Source organism: Pseudophryne corroboree, chromosome 1 (assembly GCF_028390025.1).
Source record: "Pseudophryne corroboree isolate aPseCor3 chromosome 1, aPseCor3.hap2, whole genome shotgun sequence".
NCBI lineage: Eukaryota > Metazoa > Chordata > Amphibia > Anura > Myobatrachidae > Pseudophryne > Pseudophryne corroboree.
The window spans coordinates 253,756,946-253,776,364 of record NC_086444.1 but is presented as its reverse complement, the minus strand read 5'-3'; positions in this window follow the sequence as shown (position 1 = coordinate 253,776,364).

Sequence of the window (19,419 nt, the reverse complement as noted above, 5' to 3'; positions counted from 1 at the left end):
TGCTTATTTACATGTTCCCATCTACCCGCCGCATCAGGCATACCTGAGGTTTGCGGTGCAGGACTGCCACTACCAGTTCCAAACATTGCCTTTTGGGCTCTCCACGGCTCCGAGAATATTCACCAAGGTGATGGCGGAGATGATGGTTCTTCTTCGCAAGAAAGGAGTCAAAGTCATCCCATACTTGGACGATCTCCTCATAAAAGCGAGATCCAGGGAGAAACTAGTGCAGAACATTGCACTTTCCCTGAAGGTGCTTCAACAGCATGGTTGGATCATAAACCTTCCAAAATCACAATTGGAACCCACAATGAGGTTATCATTTCTGGGAATGATATTGGACACGGAAGCACAGAAAGTATTCCTACCGGTGGAAAAGGCTCTGGAGATCCAGAGGATAGTCAAACAAGTTTTAAAACCAGCACGCGTATTGATTCATCAGTGCATCCGCCTGCTGGGGAAGATGGTAGCGGCCTACAAGGCTCTACAATTTGGCCGATTCCACACCATGGTGTTCCAATGGGACCTACTGGACAAGTGGTCCGGATCGCAACTACACATGCACCGGAGGATAGTCCTGTCAACAAAAGCCAGTATTTCACTCTTGTGGTGGCTTCAGAGTTCTCACCTCCTAGAGGGACGCAGGTTCGGGATTCAGGCCTGGATCCTGATGACCACAGATGCAAGCCTCTGAGGCTGGGGAGCAGTCACGCAAGGGGAAAGCTCCCAAGGACGATGGTCAAGTCAAGAAGTACTCCTTCACATAAACATTCTGGAATTGAGAGCTGTGTACAACAGCCTTCATCAAGCCGAACACCTTCTTCAAGGTCGTCCCATACAGATCCAGTCAGACAATGTAACGGCAGTAGCTTACATAAACCGCCAGGGTGGAACAAAAAGCAGAGCGGCAATGGCAGAGGTGACAAAGATACTCCTCTGGGCAGAAAGACATGCAAAAGCTCTGTCGGCAATTTTCATTTTGGGAGTGGACAAGTGGGAAGCAGACTTCCTCAGCAGACACGATCTCCATCCAGGAGAATGGGGCCTCCACCCAGAAGTCTTTACAGAGGTAGCAGATTGTTGGGGCGTTCCTCAAGTAGATATGATGGCATCATGTTTCAACAAGAAGCTTCAGAAATATTGTTCCAGGTCGAGAGACCCACAAGCAATAGCAATGGATGCACTGGTGACCCAGTGGGTGTTTCAGTCGGTGTGTCTGTTCCCTCCACTTCCACTAATACCAAAAGTTCTCAAGATCATCAGAAGAACAAGGCTTCAAGCAATTCTCATTGCTCCAGACTGGCCACGGAGGGCTTGGTATCCAGATCTTCAGGAGTTATTACTGGATGATCCTCTTCCTCTTCGCGAGGACCTGCTTCAGCAGGGGACGCTTGTTTATCAAGACTTACCGCGGCTGCGTTTGACGGCATGGCTGTTGAGCGCCAGATCCTAGCCCGTAAGGGTATTCCCAATTAAGTCATTCCCACACTTATTCTGGCCAGGTAAGGGGTAACGTCCAAACATTACCATCGTATTTGGAGAAAATATGTATCTTGGTGTGAATCCAAGAAGTCTCCTGCGGTGGAGTTTAAATTAGGTCGTCTTCTCCTATTTCTACAAGCGGGTGTGGATGCTGGCTTGAGATTAGGGTCTATCAAGGTCCAAATTTCGGCCTTGTCCATTTTCTTTCAGAAACAGTTGGCTTCCCTTCCTGAGGTCCAGACGTTCGTGAAGGGGGTTCTGCGCATCCAACCTCCCTTTGTGCCTCCTGCGGCGCCATGGGATCTTAATGTGGTGTTGCAGTTCCTTAAATCGGACTGGTTTGAGACTCTACAAGAGATAGAGTTGAAGTTTCTCACTTGGTAAGTGGTCATGCTGTTGGCCTTGGCCTCAGGCAGACGAGTGTCTGAATTAGGCGCACAATAGTCCTTATTTGATTTTTCATGAAGATAGAGCTGAACTGCGGACGCGTCAGCATTTTCTTCCAAAGGTTGTGTCTTATTTCCATATCAACCAACCTGTGGTGATGCCAGTGGCTTCTGACACCTCAGCCATTTCAAAGTCCTTGGATGTCGTCAGAGCGTTGAGGACTAATGTTGCAAGAACAGCTTGGATAAGGAAAACAGAATCTTTGTTTGTCCTCTATGACCCCAACAAGATTGCGGGTCCTGCTTCTAAGCAGACTATTGCGCGCTGGATCAGAGGTACCATTCAGCACGCTTATTCCACGACAGGATTGCCGTTACCGAGTTCGGTAAAGGCCCACTTTACAAGGAAAGTGGGTTCTTCCTGGGCGGCTGCCCGGGGTGTCTCGGCGTTGCAAATTTGCCGAGCAGCTACTTGGTCAGGGGCAAACACGTTTGCTAAGTTTTACAGGTTTGACACCTTGGCTGCTGACGACCTTCAGGTTGGTCAGTCAGTAATGCAGGAACATTAGCACTTTCCCACCCGTACTGGGAGCTTTGGTACATCCCCATGGTACTAAAATGGACCCCAGCATCCTCTAGGACGTAAGAGAAAATAGGATTTTAATTACCTACTGGTAAATCCTTTTCTTGTAGTCCGTAGAGTATGCTGGGTGCCCGCCCAGTACTAATTTTTCCTGCAAATTATGTTTTGTCTTTTTACACAGGTTCTCATGTGTTAAGATGTTTTACAGCAGTTGCTGTTACGTTATGCATGCACGTTAGCATGGATTATGTTAAAGGCCATGTTAGGCGACATGTGGCCCTCATTCCGAGTTGTTCGCTCGCAAGCTGCTTTTAGCAGATTTACTCACGCTAAGCCGCCGCCTACTGGGAGTGAATCTTAGCTTCTTAAAATTGCGAACGACGTATTCGCAATATTGCGATTACACCTCTCTTAGCAGTTTCTGAGTAGCTCCAGACTTACTCGGCATCTGCGATCAGTTCAGTGCTTGTCGTTCCTGGTTTGACGTCACAAACACACCCAGCGTTCGCCCAGACACTCCTCCGTTTCTCCAGCCACTCCCGCGTTTTTCCCAGAAACTGTAGCGTTTTTCCGCACACACCCATAAAACGGCCAGTTTCCGCCCAGTAACACCCACTTCCTGTCAATCACACTACGATCACCAGAACGATGAAAAAGCCGTGAGTAAAATTCCTAACTACATAGCAAATTTACTTGGCGCAGTCGCACTGCGGACATTGCGCATGGACACTAAGCGGAAAATCGCTGCGATGCGAAAAAAATTACAGAGCGAACAACTCGGAATGACCACCCATGTTAGGCGACATGTTTTTGGTATGGTGTGAGCTGGTGTGAATCTCGCCACTAGTTTAATGTAAATTCTTCTCTCGAAGTTGTCCGTCTCCTCGGGCACAGTTCCTATACTGAGGTCTGGAGGAGGGGCATAGAGGGAGGAGCCAGTTCACACTGTTGAAAAGTCTTAAAGTGCCGAAGGCTCCTGTGAAACCGTCTATATCCCATTGTACTAAAATGGACCCCAGCATCTTCTACGGACTACGAGAAAAGGATTTACCGGTAAGTAATTAAAATCCTATTTTTAATGATAGCGGAATGTCACAAAATCTTCAATGCCGCAAAAGCAACAAAGAGGCAGAACGTATGTATCAACAGTTCCTACCAATAGAGTGTATTCACAGTTCTCACAGAAGATCTGATGATTCAGCTCATTCAATATTCTCTTTTCCATTGCACAGTGTACACTACAGTATATCAGCCTTATATCTTTTAGTTGGTCTCAGTTGCCTTGTACTTACAGTATGTCTGGTGCGGGAAGATTGCACAGTCTGGAGTTCGACATGTGATTGTTTTTTGTTGTGTCCAGGACAGAACTCTGCTGGGCTGGTGTTTATGAGAGACTATGCAGGCACTGAAGCCTATAGCTGGGTTGATCTCAGAAAACACCACCCACAATCGCTTTTTTGGGAGAAGTAACTGCGCAACCTGTCTCCAATACTGTCACATAGCTACAATCTTTGAGTTTCCCATACCCTAAATTTGAGGATATAGATGTCATTGCAGAGTATTAGCGAGACATTGGGGAAGAAGTTGCCATGATCACTCTACCACCACTTGAGCAACAGAACCTAAAGGGGAATCCCTCAGATTAGCACCAACCAGTCCTGGCTACTGAGCCATTTACAATGTTGTGTTTGGCACTAGGGCAGGAGCCCCAACATGTTGCTGTTATTGGGCAGATTTTGGGAATACAGTCTAGGGAGGTGGGAAGAGAGGACCACACTGTATCAGGAGCCATGCCGAAGCGCCAGCATGTGCCCGTCCTTATGCAACTGACAAATTCATGTTTGGGACTGATGGAGAAAATGCACACTCCTGAAGCGCCAAAGGCGAGGGATGTAATGCACCACCAGGAGGGAAACTGTTCACAGCCAGCATCCCACTATCTGCTTGTTCTCAGGTGGCAGACCACAGAATGAGTGGGAGAGGGACGGCCACATAATGTGCTTGGGCCCAAAGTTATTTGCTACCAGGTACATGTAATTGGGAATCTGGTGGTGGACTAAAAAATTGTGGACTGCTAATTATTATTCCACCGAACTCAAAAAGCCAATGCGCAAACTCTTTAGGTAGCATGGCCCTCTGTCCTTTTGACCCAGGTGTGACTATAGCACCAGTTTGTACTGCCCGAGCACTCGGCTAAAAAATGGGGGTTGTTTTGTATATAGGAACCATTGAGGTGGGGATCCCACAATTTCGGGACAGTGATAAAACAACCTTAGGAACTGTGATCTGCTGATTAGCTTTCAGACCAGGGAAAGATTTACTGGATTATCCCAGCAGCCTGGCTTGGACATTGAGGACTGTGCCTGCAGCTTGTTGGGACATTGGGTCTAAAAAGTGGGGGCGGAATGTAGCAAAACCAGTTGAATATTGATTTTTTTATCCCCATTTCCCCATAGCATGTTGCTTCTCACCCGTATACTGTGTTTCAACCAGCCTTCATATTGTTATTATATGCAATTGTGTTATATTATGTTAAATTATAGTTGATGTATTTATGTTAGCCCTAGATTTCCATTGTTTACTTATGCCTGGGGGATAAATCTGTGTATTCTAGATCTATGGAAACCATACATCGATAATTAGATTATCTGGTCGGGTAGACCAGAATGTTGTTCAACAGAAGCGATCTTTATGTACTCCCTATTGTCCAACAGCGAGCTATGCTAGACAGCCAGGAGTTGGTCCCAGCAGGGTGTCACCTCACAGATGACACTTGGGGGAGGTAATGGGTATTGAAAAGACCCCAACACTTCTGGGCAGGGTGTTTCAGTGGGGGTGGGCAGGATTAGGAGTGTGATAAAGGTGGGCCATTGTTAGGGGCTAGAGAGATTAGTCACTGACTCTAGGCTAAGAGGTTCTAAGGAGGCTCTGCCAGTGCTTCATTATGGGGTCTGTTGTTTTTAATTTCTCTTACGTCCTAGAGGAGGCTGGGGTCCACATTAGTACCATGGGGTATAGACGGGTCCCCTGGGAGCCATGGGCACTTTAAGAGTTTAATAGTGTGGACTGGCTCCTCCCTCTATGCCCCTCCTATCAGACTCAGTTTAGAAAATGTGCCCGGTGGAGCCGGTCACAGCTAGGGGAGCTCCTAGGGGCTTTTCTGGTTTTATTATTTTTTAAGAGATGTTAGTTACAGGGAGGCTGCTGGCAACAGCCTCCCTGCTTCATGGGACGTAGGAGGGGAGTAGGATCCAACCCTAGAGGTTAATGGCTCCTATCTCCGCTGACAGGACACTGAGCTCCTGAGGGTAATGATTGCAAGCACCCGAGATGACCGCTCGCACTGCCACCACCCCCAGAGCCAGAAGATGCGGTGGCGAGTATGATGCTGGCGCCCCGGTAAGCAAGGCGCCGGCAGAAATGGCGGCACAAGGGTGGGAGCGCAGCTCTGAAGCTGTGCTCCTGAGGGATCAGAGGTACATGTTGTGCGGCTCTGTGAGGGGCGCCCTGGGCCAGCGCAATACCCTAACACTGGTCAACTAAGCTAACAGGGGCTAATCCCACTGTTAGCAGCAAGCACACCTCCGGCCAGTATAAAATAATAAATGCGGGAAGATGCACCATTACAGGGGGTGGGGCTTCTCCTCAGAGCGGATCCAGCACTCACCAGCACCATTTTCTCCCTGCAGATCACACTACAGAGACGCTGACAGGGAGCACTGCCCTCCACTTAACTCCAGTTATCCTCTGCGGTACCAGGGTGTTATAGAAAGGATGGGGGGGGGGGGCGGAGGGAGAGTTTTATTAACTGTTTAATCTATTATGGTTAGTCAGCACCAGGCATTTATTATAATAACTGCCTACTGGAGCGCTGTGTGTGCTGGCTTCTTATACTCTGTGTCTCTCTGAAGGTACTTTGAGGGAAACTGTGTCTGACATTTTCCTGTGTGTGTATGTGTATATATCTCACATTACCACGTCTAGGGACTCTGTATCTTGTACTGTAGAGTATGTGTCTTCTCCAGAGGAGTCTATCCCATGTACTCAGGAATGCAATACACTGTCTCAGCCTTCTGAATACGAACCACCATGGGTGACTTCTATGAAGGGAATTATATCCCAGATTTAATCTAGGATAGCTCATAATGAGACTGAAACACAGGTTTTGAAAATATCTGTAGACGTTTTGTCGTATTCTGCTCCCGCTACCTCATCCAAGACCCCTGATGTATATATCCTAAAAAGCATGCTCTTGCCCAGAATCGGATACCGACTCTGATACAGGAGACGGTGAGGGGGATATACTGGGGGATGAGGCATCCCTTGCTAAGGGGGTGCAACTCAGCCATTAGGGACATTTTACATATTTCTGAGAAGTACCTGAGCAAGTTGAGGAGGCTTACTTTACTGACAATAAGAAATCCTCCATTACCTTCCCTGCGTCCAAGGAACTAAACGCATTGTTTGAAAAATCCTGTGAAAATCCGGAGAAAAAGCTCCCGATCCCTAAAAGGGTTCTCATTGCTTTTCCTTTCCCTGAGGAGGATAGGAAAAAGTGGGAAAACCCGCCGGTAGTAGACGCTTCTATTTCTAGGTTGTCTAAGAAAGTGGTTTTACCTGTCCCTGGGTCCACCGCTTTAAAAGAGCCGGCCGATTGAGACTACACTGAAATCTTTATACACAGCAAATGGCGTAGCTTTAAGACCCACTCTTGCTTGTTCATGGATTTCTAAAGCCATAGTAAAGTGGTCAGGCACTTTACTAGAGGAGTTAGATTCTATGGATAGAAGTGACATTGAATTGTTTTTACATCACATACAGGATTCTGCAGGTTTCATGGTGGAAGCCATGAAAGACATTGGACATCTGAATGCGAGGGCTTCTTCCATAGCTGTCTCGTCACGCAGAGGACTCTGGCTGCGCCAATGGTCTGCGGATGTGGAATCCAAGAAGAGTGTGGAGAACCTACCCTTCACAGGTCAGGCTCTGTTTGGGGAAGCGTTAGATGCATGGATCTCCACGGCAACTGTGGGTAAGTCAACGTTTCTTCCCTCTGATACACCACTGACTAGAAAATCATATCCTACGTCTGCGATGCAGTCCTTTCTGACTGCTAAAGTTAAAAAGTCCAAATCCTCCTCCACTTTCTTTAGAGGTGGTCGGGGGAAATTCCGAAAATTTGCACCCGCAGGTTCCCAGGAACAGAAACCTGGTTCTGTTTCCTCAAAATCCTCGGCATGACAACGGACCTCCCAGCCTGGAGATCTGGCAGGTGGGCATCCTCATGCCTGGATCCCTGGGTACTAGACTGGAGTTTCAAGAACTCCCACCTCACAGATTCTTCAAATCAGGCTTGCCAGCTTCGCTGACCGAAAGAAGGTCAAATGTTATTGTTCCAGATCTACCTCACCTACAACACTAGGGGTTTCTCTTACGTCCTAGAGGATGCTGGGGTCCACATTAGTACCATGGGGTATAGACGAGTCCACCAGGAGCCATTGGCACTTTAAGAATTTGAGAGTGTGGACTGGCTTCTCCCTGTATGCCCCTCCTACCAGACTCAGTTTAGAAAATGTGCCCGGAGGAGCCGGTTACAGCAAGGGGAGCTTCTCTAGTAAAACTTTGTTAAGGGTTTTTTATTTTACAGGGAGGCTGCTGGCAACAGCCTCCCTGCAGCGTGGGACTAAGGGGTGGAGTAGTGTCCGCCCTGCGGGATCTGAGCCACTTACTCTGCTGACAGGACACTGAGCTCCTGAGGGGATAGATCGCTCCCCGCCACAGGGGATCGCTCAACCCGGCAGCATGCCGCCACCCCCTTACAGAGCTGAAGATTGTGGCGAGTCACCGACCCCCCTAGCAAGCGGGGATCCGGTGCAAACATGGCGGCAGCCAGGATGGGAGCACAGTATTAGCTGCGCTCCTGGTAAGGCTCATGGTGCGGCGCTGTGAGGGGCGCCCTGGGCCAGCGCTTACCCCCTACACTGGTTCAAAAGCCAGTCGGGGTCCGCAGATCTCAGCCAGCAGTTAATCCTCAGGCCAGTATAATCCATGGTGAGCGGGAAGACAGCGCCATTTCGGGGGGGGAGCTTCTCCACAGAGTGGACCCAGCAGCGTTCAGCGTTATTTTTCTGCCTGCTGTGCTGATCAGGAGAAGCAGGTCCCTCCACAGCAACTCCAGCTATCTCTCACGGTACCAGGGGGTTATAGAAGGAGGGGGGGAGAGGCTGCAAAATGACTGTGTATCCTATTAAGGTGCACAGTCAGCGCTGATAAGGGGTCTCCCTTTAGATAAAAGCGCTGTGTGTGGGTTGGCTCCAATCTTTGTGTTTCTCTTGCCATTCTTGGGGGTGAAACTCTGTCTGTAATCCCCTGTGTGTGTGTGGAGTGTTTGTGGTCACCTTTAGCTATGTCCAGGGACACTGTGTCATATGCTACGGAGGATTTGTCCTCTCAGGATGATCCCATTCCATGCAATCAGGATAGCACTGGTTTAGCACAGTTAACAGCAAGCGAACCTGAGTATTTTTCCTCTATCGAATCTGTGATTTCTCAGAATTATAATAGAGCTTCACAGGCTGGATTTGCACCACAGGCTTTACAGGACTCTATGGCAGTCTGGCCCTGTTCTGTCGCCTCGGGGCCCCCACTATATGTTCCCAAACACGTGTTCTTGCGCCGATTATGCAAGACGACAGATACCGATTCTGACACTGTAGACGGTGATGGGGATATTTTTGGGGGGGCGGCATCTCTTGCACAAGTGCAATTAATATTTCTGATACAACACCTAGCAGGTTGAGGAGGCTCCCTTCACTGATAAGGGAGCCTCGCTAACCTTCCCTGCGTCAAAGGAATTAAATGCTTTATTTGAAAAAGCATGGGTTAATCCTGCAAAATATTCCAGATCCCTAGGAGGATCCAGGTGGCTTTTCCTTTCCCGGTGGAGGATAGGACAGAGTGGGAAACTCGTCCGGTGTTGAAGCCGGCTGACCGTAAACTTAATAATACACTCAGATCAATGTGCACGGCTTTAGGGGCAATGTCAAGTCCCACTATTGCCAGTGCATGTATTGCCAAGTCTATAGTAAAGTGGTCAGACACGTTACTTGAGGATTTGGATAAAATGGACGCCCCGGTGGTGGGGCCAGTGGGAGCGCAGCTCAGACATTTCAGTCATGTCTGGGTGTCGTCCGGCCTGGTTACCTGAGTGCAATGTTCCAGGGGTACAGGCTGGAATTTCATCTCTCTCCTCACTGATTTTTCAAAATCAGGCTGGCCAGCTCTGCTAGCAGGCAGGACTGTCCTGCAAGAGACAGTCCAGAAGTTGGTGGAGTCACAGATACTTGTGCCTTTTCCACCTTATTTGTATAACGAAGGCTACTATTTGAACCTTTTCATGGTACCACAACCGAATGGTTCGGTCAGACCCATTTGAACCTGGAATCACTGAACCCCTCCCTGAGGGAGTTCCTGTTCAACAGGGTGTCTCTACGGATGGTGATATCAGCTCTGGAGGAGAGGGAATTCCTGGTATTCCTGGATATCAAGGATGAGTACCTCCTCATTCCAATATGGCTGCCACATCAGGCTTATCTCCGTTTCGCACTATGGGACAGTCATTGCCTATTCCAGGCTATGCCATTTGGCCTCTCCACAACACCAAGGGTGTTCACAAAGGTGATGGCAGAGGTGCTGGTTCTCCTCTGCAAGCAGGGGGTGAACATGATTACACATCTGGACAATCTACTGTCAAGGGTATCGTCCAAGGTGGAGCTGTTGCAGACCTTTGTTCTCGCGATCCGCCTACTCGAAGTCCGCGGGTCCTGTAACCAGCCCGGGTGTCGGTTCATCAATGCTTTCACCACCTGGGAAAGATGGTGGCCTCTCACGAGGCACTCCAGTAGGGTAGGCTTCATACTCGGGCCTTCCACCTGGATTTCCTGGACACGTGGTCTGGATCTCATCTACATGTGCAACAGAGAACACGTCTGTCGCCAAGGGCCAGGATTTCGCTCCTCTGGTGGCTCCAATTACCTCACCTTCTGGAGGGCCGCAGGTTCAGGATCCAGGACTGGATCCTTCTGACCACGGTTGCAAGCCTCCGAGGCTGAGGTGCAGTCACCTCAGGGTAAACCTTCCTGGGAAGATGGTCTAGTCTGGAAGCCAACTACCGTTCAGCATTCTGGAACTATGAACCGTATACAACGGCCTTCTTTGGCGGCCCATCTTATAAGAAATCGGGCCACTCAAGTGTACTCGGACAATGTAATGACTGTGTCTTACATAAACCGACAGGGCAGAATGAAGAACAGAACTGCAATGTCAGAGGTGACAAGAATCATCCTCGGGGCAGTTAAACATGCATTGGCGCTGTCAGCTATCTTCCTTCCGGGAGTCAACTGGGAAGCAGACTTCCTCAGCAGATAAGTTCTCCATCCAGGGGAGTGGGGTTTCCATCTGGAGATGTTCGGGAAAATAACAGACCTTTGGGTTTTCCCAAAACGGACATGATGGCCTCTCGTCTCAACAAGAAGCTTCAACGCTTTTGTTCCAGGTCGAGGGACCCACACGGACGCCTGGGTGTTTCCGTGAGTGTTCCAGTCGGTGTATCCCACACTTCCACTCCTTCCAAGGGTTCTAAAAGCTCATAAGGAGAACGAAAGTTCAAATGTTCCTCATTGCTCCAAACTGACCAAGATGGGCTTGGTACGCGGACCTTCTAATTCTATTGCAGGAAGAGTCAAGGCCTCTTCCTCTTTAGGAGGACCTACTGCAGCAGGGACCGTTCGCCTATCAAGACTTACCGCGGCTACTTTTGAGGTCGTGGAGGTTGAACGCCTTATTCTAACTCGGAAGGCCTTCCGAACACGGTTATTCCTACCCTAATACAGGCTAGGAAAGGAGTAACGTCTAAACATTACCATCGTATTTGGAAATCAACTGGGACGGTTTCTCCTATTCCTGCAAGCAGGTGTGGATATGGGCCTGAGTTTGGGGATCTGTACATGTCCAGATTTCGTCCCTATCCATTTTCTTCAAAACGATTGGCTGCCCTCCCTGAGGTTCAGACCTTTTTGAAGGGAGTTCTGTACATCCAACCTCCCTTTGTATGCGGCGCCTTGGGACCTTAACATGGTGTTGCAGTTCCTCCAATCGGACTGTTTAAACCTCTACAGGAGGTTGAGGTCATATTTCTTACAAGCTAGGCTGTCACGTTATTGGCCTTAGATGCTGCTAGACGTGTGTCGGAGTTGGGGGTTTCGTCCTTTAAGAGCCCTTACTTAATCTTCCATGAAGATAGAGCTGAGCTCCGGACACGTCAACAGTTTTTCTGCTATGGGTTGTGTCGGCATTTCATACCCACAAACCTATTGTGGTGCCAGGTGCTACAGACTCCTCAATTTCATCAAAGTCCTTGGGTGTTATAAGGCTTTGAAAATCTATGTGAAGAGGACTGCTCGTAACAGAAAATCGGACTCTCTGTTTGTCCTGTATGATCCCAAGAAAAATTTTTGGTGTCTTGCTTCTAAGCAGACGATCTCTCGCTGGATCAGGTTCACTATCCAGCACGCGTATTCTAGGGCAAGATTGCCATGTCCTACGTCTGTCAAGGCTCACTCTACTCATAAGGTGGGGTCTTCCCGGGTGGCTGCCCGGGGTGTCTCGGCGTTACAACTTTGCCGAGCAGCAACTTGGTCTGGGTCAAACACTTTTGCAAAGTTCTACAAGTTCAATACTTTGGCCTCTGATTATCTGAAGTTCAGTCAATCAGTTCTGCAGGAGCCTCCGCACTCTCCCTCCCGTTCTGGGAGCTTTTGTACATCCCCATGGTACTAATGTGGACCCCAGCATCCTCTAGGACGTAAGAGAAAATAGTATTTTGGTTACCTACCGGTAAATCCTTTTCTCGTAGTCCATAGAGGATGCTGGGTTCAGTACAACTTTGTTTTTAGTTGTGTACTGCATTGTTACTTGGTAAGTAAAGTTTCAGCTGTTGCTGAAGTGTCAAGCTAGTTAGCTTGATGTGCCTTGTATGTGTGAGCTGGTATGAATCTCGCCACTATCTGTGTACAATCCTTCTCTCGGATATGTCCGTCTCCTCGGGCACAGTTTCTAGACTGAGTCTGGTAGGAGGGGCATAGAGGGAGGAGCCAGCCCACGCTCTCAAACTCTTAAAGTGCCAATGGCTCCTGGAGGACCCGTCTATACTCCATGGTAGTAATGTGTATCCTAGCATCCTCTACGGACTACGAGAAAAGGATTTACCAGTAGGTAACCAAATTCCTGTTATTACTCAAACCTGTATGTGGTGCCAAAACCGGATGGTTCGTTAAGACCTATATTAAACCTAAAGTTATTGAACCCCTACTTGAGGGAATTCAAATTCAAGATGGAGTCTCTTGGAGCGGTGATCTCAGGTCTGGAGGGGGGAATTCCTGGTGTCCCTGGATATCAAGGATGCGTACCTTCACATCCCGATCTGGCCGCCTCACGAGGCTTATCTCAGATTTGCGCTGCTGGACTGTCACTATCAGTTCCAGGCACTGCCGTTTGGCCTCTCCACTGCACCAAGAGTGTTCACCAAGGTAATGGCGGAGATGATGCTAATCCTTCGCAAGCAGGGTGTGAACATAATTCCTTTTCTGGACGATCTACTAATAAAAGCATCTCCAGGGAAAAGCTGTTCCAGAGTATTGCTCTATCAACTCAACTGCTCCAGGATCATGGATGGATCCTTGAACCTTCCAAAGCCGAATTTGGAGCCGACAAGGAGGCTGTCCTTCCTGAGGATGATCCTCAACACGCAAGTTCAGAGGGTGTTTCTGCCGGAAGAGAAGGTGTTGGTGATACAAGCAATGGTCTGGGATGTCTTGAAGCCAACCTGGGTATCAGTTCATCAGTGCATTCACCTTCTGGGTAAGATGGTAGCCTCCTACGAGGCTCTACAGTATGGAAGATTTCATTCACGGTCTTTTCAACTGGATCTCCTGGACAAATGGTCGGGATCTCATCTTCACATGCACCAGAGGATACATCTGTCACCAAAGGCCAGAATCTCGCTTCTCTGGTGGCTGCACACCTCTCACCTACTAGAGGGCCATAGGTTTGGGATTCAGAATTGGATCCTCCTAACCACGGATGCAAGTCTCAGTGGTTGGGGGGCAGTCATCCAAAGGGAAAACTTCCAAGGAAGGTGGTCAAATCTGGAATCCATCCTTCCGATAAACATTCTGGAACTAAGAGCTATGTACAATGGTCTTCTACAAGCGGCACATCTTCTGAAAGATCAGGCCATTCAGGTTCAGTCGGACAATGTAACGAAAGTGGCCTACATAAACCAACAAGGCGGAACGAAGAGCAGAGCTGCAATGTCAGAGGTAACAAGAATCATCCTCTGGGCTGAAAAGCATGCGGTGGCGCTGTCAGCAGTCTTCATTCCAGGAGTGAACTACTGGGTAGCGGACTTCCTCAGCAGACACGATCTCCATCCGGGAGAGTGGGGCCTCTACCCAGAGGTGTTTGCAGAAGTGACAAGTCTTTGGGGTGTACCTCAAATAGACATGATGGCCTCACGCCTCAACAAGAAGCTTCAGAGGTATTGTTCCAGGTTGTGGGATCCACAGTCAGTGGCGGTTGACACCCTGGTAACTCCGTGGGTGTTCAAGTCAGTGTATGTGTTCCCTCCACTTCCACTCATCCCAAGGATTCTCAAAATAATCAAAAGATCAAGAGTTCAGGCAATCCTCATTGCTCCGGACTGGCCAAGAAGGGCTTGGTACGCGGATCTTCTGGAGTTACTGCTGGAAGATCCGAGGCCTCTTCCTCTTCGAGAGGACCTTCTGCAACAGGGGCCGTTCACTTATCAAGACTTACCACGGCTACGTTTGTCGGCATGGAGGTTGAATGCCAGATCTTATGTAGGAAGGGCATTCCGAACAAAGTTATTCCTACCCTGATACAGGCTAGGAAAGGAGTAACGTCAAAACATTACCATCGGATTTGGAAAAAGTACGTGTCTTGGTGTGAATCCAAGAAGTTTCCTATGGTGGAGTTTCAACTTGGATGGTTTCTCCTCTTCATGCAAACAGGGGTGGATGTGGGCCTGCGCCTGGGCTCCATAAAAGTCCAGATTTCGGCCTTGTCCATTTTCTTCCAGAAACAATTGGCTGTCCTCCCTGAGGTTCAGACTTTCTTGAAAGGGGTTCTGCACATCCAACCTCCTACGGCACCTTGGGATCTTAACGTGGTACTGCAGTTCCTGCAATCGGATTGGTTCAAGCCTTTACAGGAGGTTGAGGTTAAGTTTCTTACTTAGAAGACTGTCACACTATTGGCATTGGCATCTGCTAGATGTGTGTCAGAATTGGGGGCATTGTCCCACAAGAGCCCCTACTTGATTTTCCATGAAGATAGAGCTGAGGCCGCATCAGGACGCGGCAGCAATTTCTTCCGAAGGTTGTGTCGGCTTTTCATATCAACCAACCTATGGTGGCTACTGACTCCTCAATTACCTCAAAGTCCTTGGAAGTTGTACGGGCTTTGAAGATTTATGTGGAGAGAACTTCTTGTCACAGAAAGTCGGATGCTCTGTTTGTCCTTGATGATCCCAACAAGATTGGGTGTCCTGCTTCTAAGCAGACGATTTCTCGCTGGATCAGGTTCACTATCCAGCATGCTTATTCTATGGCAGGATTGCCGTGTCCGAAATCCGTTAAGGCCCACTCTGCTCGTAAAGTGGATTCTTCCTGGGCGGCTGCCCGGGGTGTCTCGGCTTTACAGCTTTGCAGAGCAGCTACTTGGTCAGGGTCGAACACGTTTGCTAAATTCTACAAGTTCGATACTTTGGCCTCTGAGGACCTAAAGTTTGGTCAATCGGTTCTGCAGGAGCCTCCGCGCTCTCCCTCCCGTACTTGGAGCTTTGGTACATCCCCATGGTACTAATGTGGACCCCAGCATCCTCTAGGACGTAAGAGAAAATAGGATTTTAATTACCTACCGGTAAATCCTTTTCTCGTAGTCCGTAGAGGATGCTGGGCGCCCGCCCAGCGCTTCGTTTTCTTGGTAGGAGGGGTGTAGAAGGAGAAGCCAGCCCACACTGTTAAACTCTTAAAGTGTCCATGGCTCCCAAGGGACCCATCTATACCCCATGGTACTAATGTGGACCCCAGCATCCTCTACGGACTACAAGAAAAGGATTTACCGGTAGGTAATTAAAATCCTATTTTTATTACTGAAGAGTTCTCTCCGTACGTCGGTAATGTCTCCACTATGGTCCTAATTCATGATTGTAAGGAAAAGCACAGGCACAAGGAAGCGGCAGTGCAATTCCGTCTATTTAAAATGCAGCAGGAGGCATCTGTGCATTTGCAAGATCCGAGTGCGGCGTCTGAGGATGCAGCCTCAGGTCACCATTGCAACCATCGGTTGTGTTTGCAATGTTTTTAGGCAGCAGTCAGCCTGCGTAAACTGTCCGTCAGATTCAGATGACACAGACCCTGGACCCGTCACACATTTAAAATGGGGACACATTCCCCCGTTTTGAAGAACGGTGCTGGGTGCCGCCCATGCTCCACCCCTGAAATGCTGTAGCTAGTGATATTGCCAGACTTATTCTGCACATGGGCATAACGGGTCTTGCATCTGCGTAGAACCACATCGACTGTATTTGTAGATAAACCATTGGATTTACGTACAAATATGAATTAGGCCCTATATCTCTCTAATGAGCCAGAGTCAGAAACAGCAGAGTTTTTGAGTGCGTCTTTTGCCGGTCACACAGCAATGACTTTATGCTAATACTGCTACAAGCCTACCCTGGTGTACGTAACATCCGTGCATATAAACGTGAAATTACTGAGACGCTCACTTGGAGTATCTGTAGATGCTACAGTCATGCATCAGATGCACCATAGAAACTTGGCCCAGCCCTGTGCCAGGTGCAGTTTCTCCATCTGAGTATGACCTCCAGTGTGAGTGATTAATGGTCTGTGAGTCGCCTATAGATCCTATGTAGGCCACTGAATGGTGGTAAGCATGGTGCAAATGCAACTGCATTGTACTGTATAATAGATTTATGAGTAGAACATGAATATATCTCTTCCTCTCTCTCGTACTTCACATAAGAATAATGGTGAGCTATTCAGAGGTGGACGCAGTCGTCCAAAAATCGGGTGAGTTTCAGGTGTCTGCGCATGTGCAGCGGTTGCAGTGCATGTTCATGAGCTATCATGGTGCGATTGGATCCCAGGAAGAATGTGATTGCATCATGATTCACAGGCATCGCACATCGGGGGGATGGCAACAAAGTGTTGGGGGGGGGAGTGGAACAGGAAACACAGGCATTTCATGGCCATTTTAGGGGCGACCTGATGATGTCACCTGCATTTCCTGTGATGGGAAACATTGCGGCTGTGAGCCTGCATACACAGCCAGGCTGAGTATGCAGGTGTCAACCTCTATTTGAGGTTTTTGCAATCGCATCGCTCGGTGGCGCCACACATGCTGGTTGGCCTTGCCCTGTGCTGGGCGGCCCCCAGCATGCCATTTTAGTGGTCGCAGTTTATGCTATTTTAGCAAAACCTGCAGCCAACTCTGAATAAACCCAATATACAACTTCATGTAATTACGTCTACATTTCCTGATATCTAGTTTTATTATTTGTAACTTATGAGTACAATTTACACTGATGTGACTTCCCAGTCCTTTTACATTGTAATCTGTGCAACAGTACAACTATTTTGCTACATTATAAAGTGCCTAAATGCATACCTACCTACTCTCCAGAAAGGTGTGGGAGACTCTGAATTTTTTTGGTGGTCCTCTGGAACCCCTGGAAGAGTAGGTGGATCACCCGCATCCTGCTCACTTCCTAGTGAAGTGGGCAGGATGGGGAGTTAGTACTGGGAATACATATTAATATGTGTCAGCACAGTGGATATCCTTAATGTTCTCTCTTATGTGGGTTTGCACATTTTTTTTATCCAGAGCTTCCAACAAATAAAAGTCAGGAAAAATCCTTTTTAAACTGCCAGTTGTTTTCAGAAGCATGCATATGTAGCTGTGGTGGATGCATGCACTGGCTACCTGGTCTATGGATCACTATCCTGAATGGGGCTTGATTTCCTGTAGTCCCTTGCAGTAGTTGTCTTTGAATAGGTGTGCTGTAGTCCAACGCTGCTCACGAGATCTTCTTTACTGCATGCCCAGTGGCAGCGGCAGCTTTTCCTAGTGGTCAATTGTCTTTAATTTCTTTTACATAGTTATCTTTATAACCATATAAATAAATTATGTTCACCAGTATGTACTTCTGAGACTGTTCTGCTTACAAATAAGCAAAATACCAATTTTATTTAGATTTATGGCCCCATTTACCGATGGATCTGATTAACATAAACCTGCTGATAAGGGGGGTGAGGGGAGTGTGATTATCATGCATTTGGAGGATTATGATGGGGAGGTGATGTGACAATTAATGGATAGGACTACCTACCAAAAACTTAGGGCAAATCCAAGTATTAACATCATAAAAAAACTTGAAGTTTTCTTAACATTACACCTCACAAAAGGGATTATTACTGAGGAAGAACGTTTGTTTATGATCATAAACATATGATCATATGGTCCGTCTATACCAGTTCTCTATGTTCTTCCCAAGATCCACAAAGATAGAGAAAAACCACTGGGTCGTCAAATAGTTGCAGGATCTATTCATGTTTATCCAATTTATCCTGCTTTATAGACCACATATTGCAATTTGCAACCAATGGTAAAGACTACAAGGTCCTACTTGAAAGACACAATATCAACCATCAATAAATTAATGACAGTGGAGTGGAAACCAGAGTTTCTGATAGTTACTGTGGACGTTACATCCTTTTATACAGTGATAAATTATGAATTGGGTCTTGAGGCTATTGCCTACTTTATGGATAAGAATATTATAATGGAAGATAAAAAGAATCTTGTTGATTCTCCGCAATAACTTGTTTTGGGTTGACAACTCATTTTATTTACAATTGACGGGAACAGCTTTGGGTGCCAGACTGGCACTGAGCTATACCAACCTATTTATGCCACACTGGGAGGAACAACAGGTGTGGAGTGGCCATGAGCTCGGTGCCAGTCTGGTGTAATGGAGTCGTTATATAGATGACATTTTATTTATATGGAGTGGGGATCGCACTTCATTGGATGCCTTTTGTGAACATTTAAACAACAATATATCTAACATACAATTAACTTTTAATATTAGCGAAGTAGAGGTTAACGTCCTGGATTTAAGAATATATGTTGAAAATGGTACAATTAAGACCAGTAAATACATTAAATCCACAGACTGCAATTATTTTATTGACTACACTAGTAATCATCACAGTAATTGGTTAAAAAGCATCCCAATCAGTCAGTTCCTATGAATTAGAAGGAACTGTACTGATGTGGAGGTATACTGGGAACAAGCTCATAAATTACAAGATCAGTTTAAGGAAAAAGGTTATGATAATAGGGTAGTCAAAACAGCTATGGAAGATAATGGTAGGAGTAATCGAACTAATATGTTAACAAAGTTACCAATGAGAAAAAATCTCACATGTTTGGGATCCCTTTCATCACAGATTACAATAGTCAACATAGACAAGTGGAGCAAATAATTAGGCATCATTGGTTTATTATAGGCAAAGACTCATTACTGAAAGAACATATATCTGATTTACCAAGATTTATCTATAGGAGGGCAAGAAATTTGAAGGAAAATGTCATGAAGAGTGTAGTGATGGCACCTAAGATATCAACTAAGAATTTATCAAAGAGCTTTTACAGGTGTGGCACATGTATAATGTGCCATTCATGTAAAAGTAAAGAAAGTAAAATTACACAATATAGACCTGTTAAAACCAACCAAATCTATAATACTAGGTGATTCATTGCGCCCTACGGGCGCTCTTCACACCGTCGTAAGGGGCTATGCCC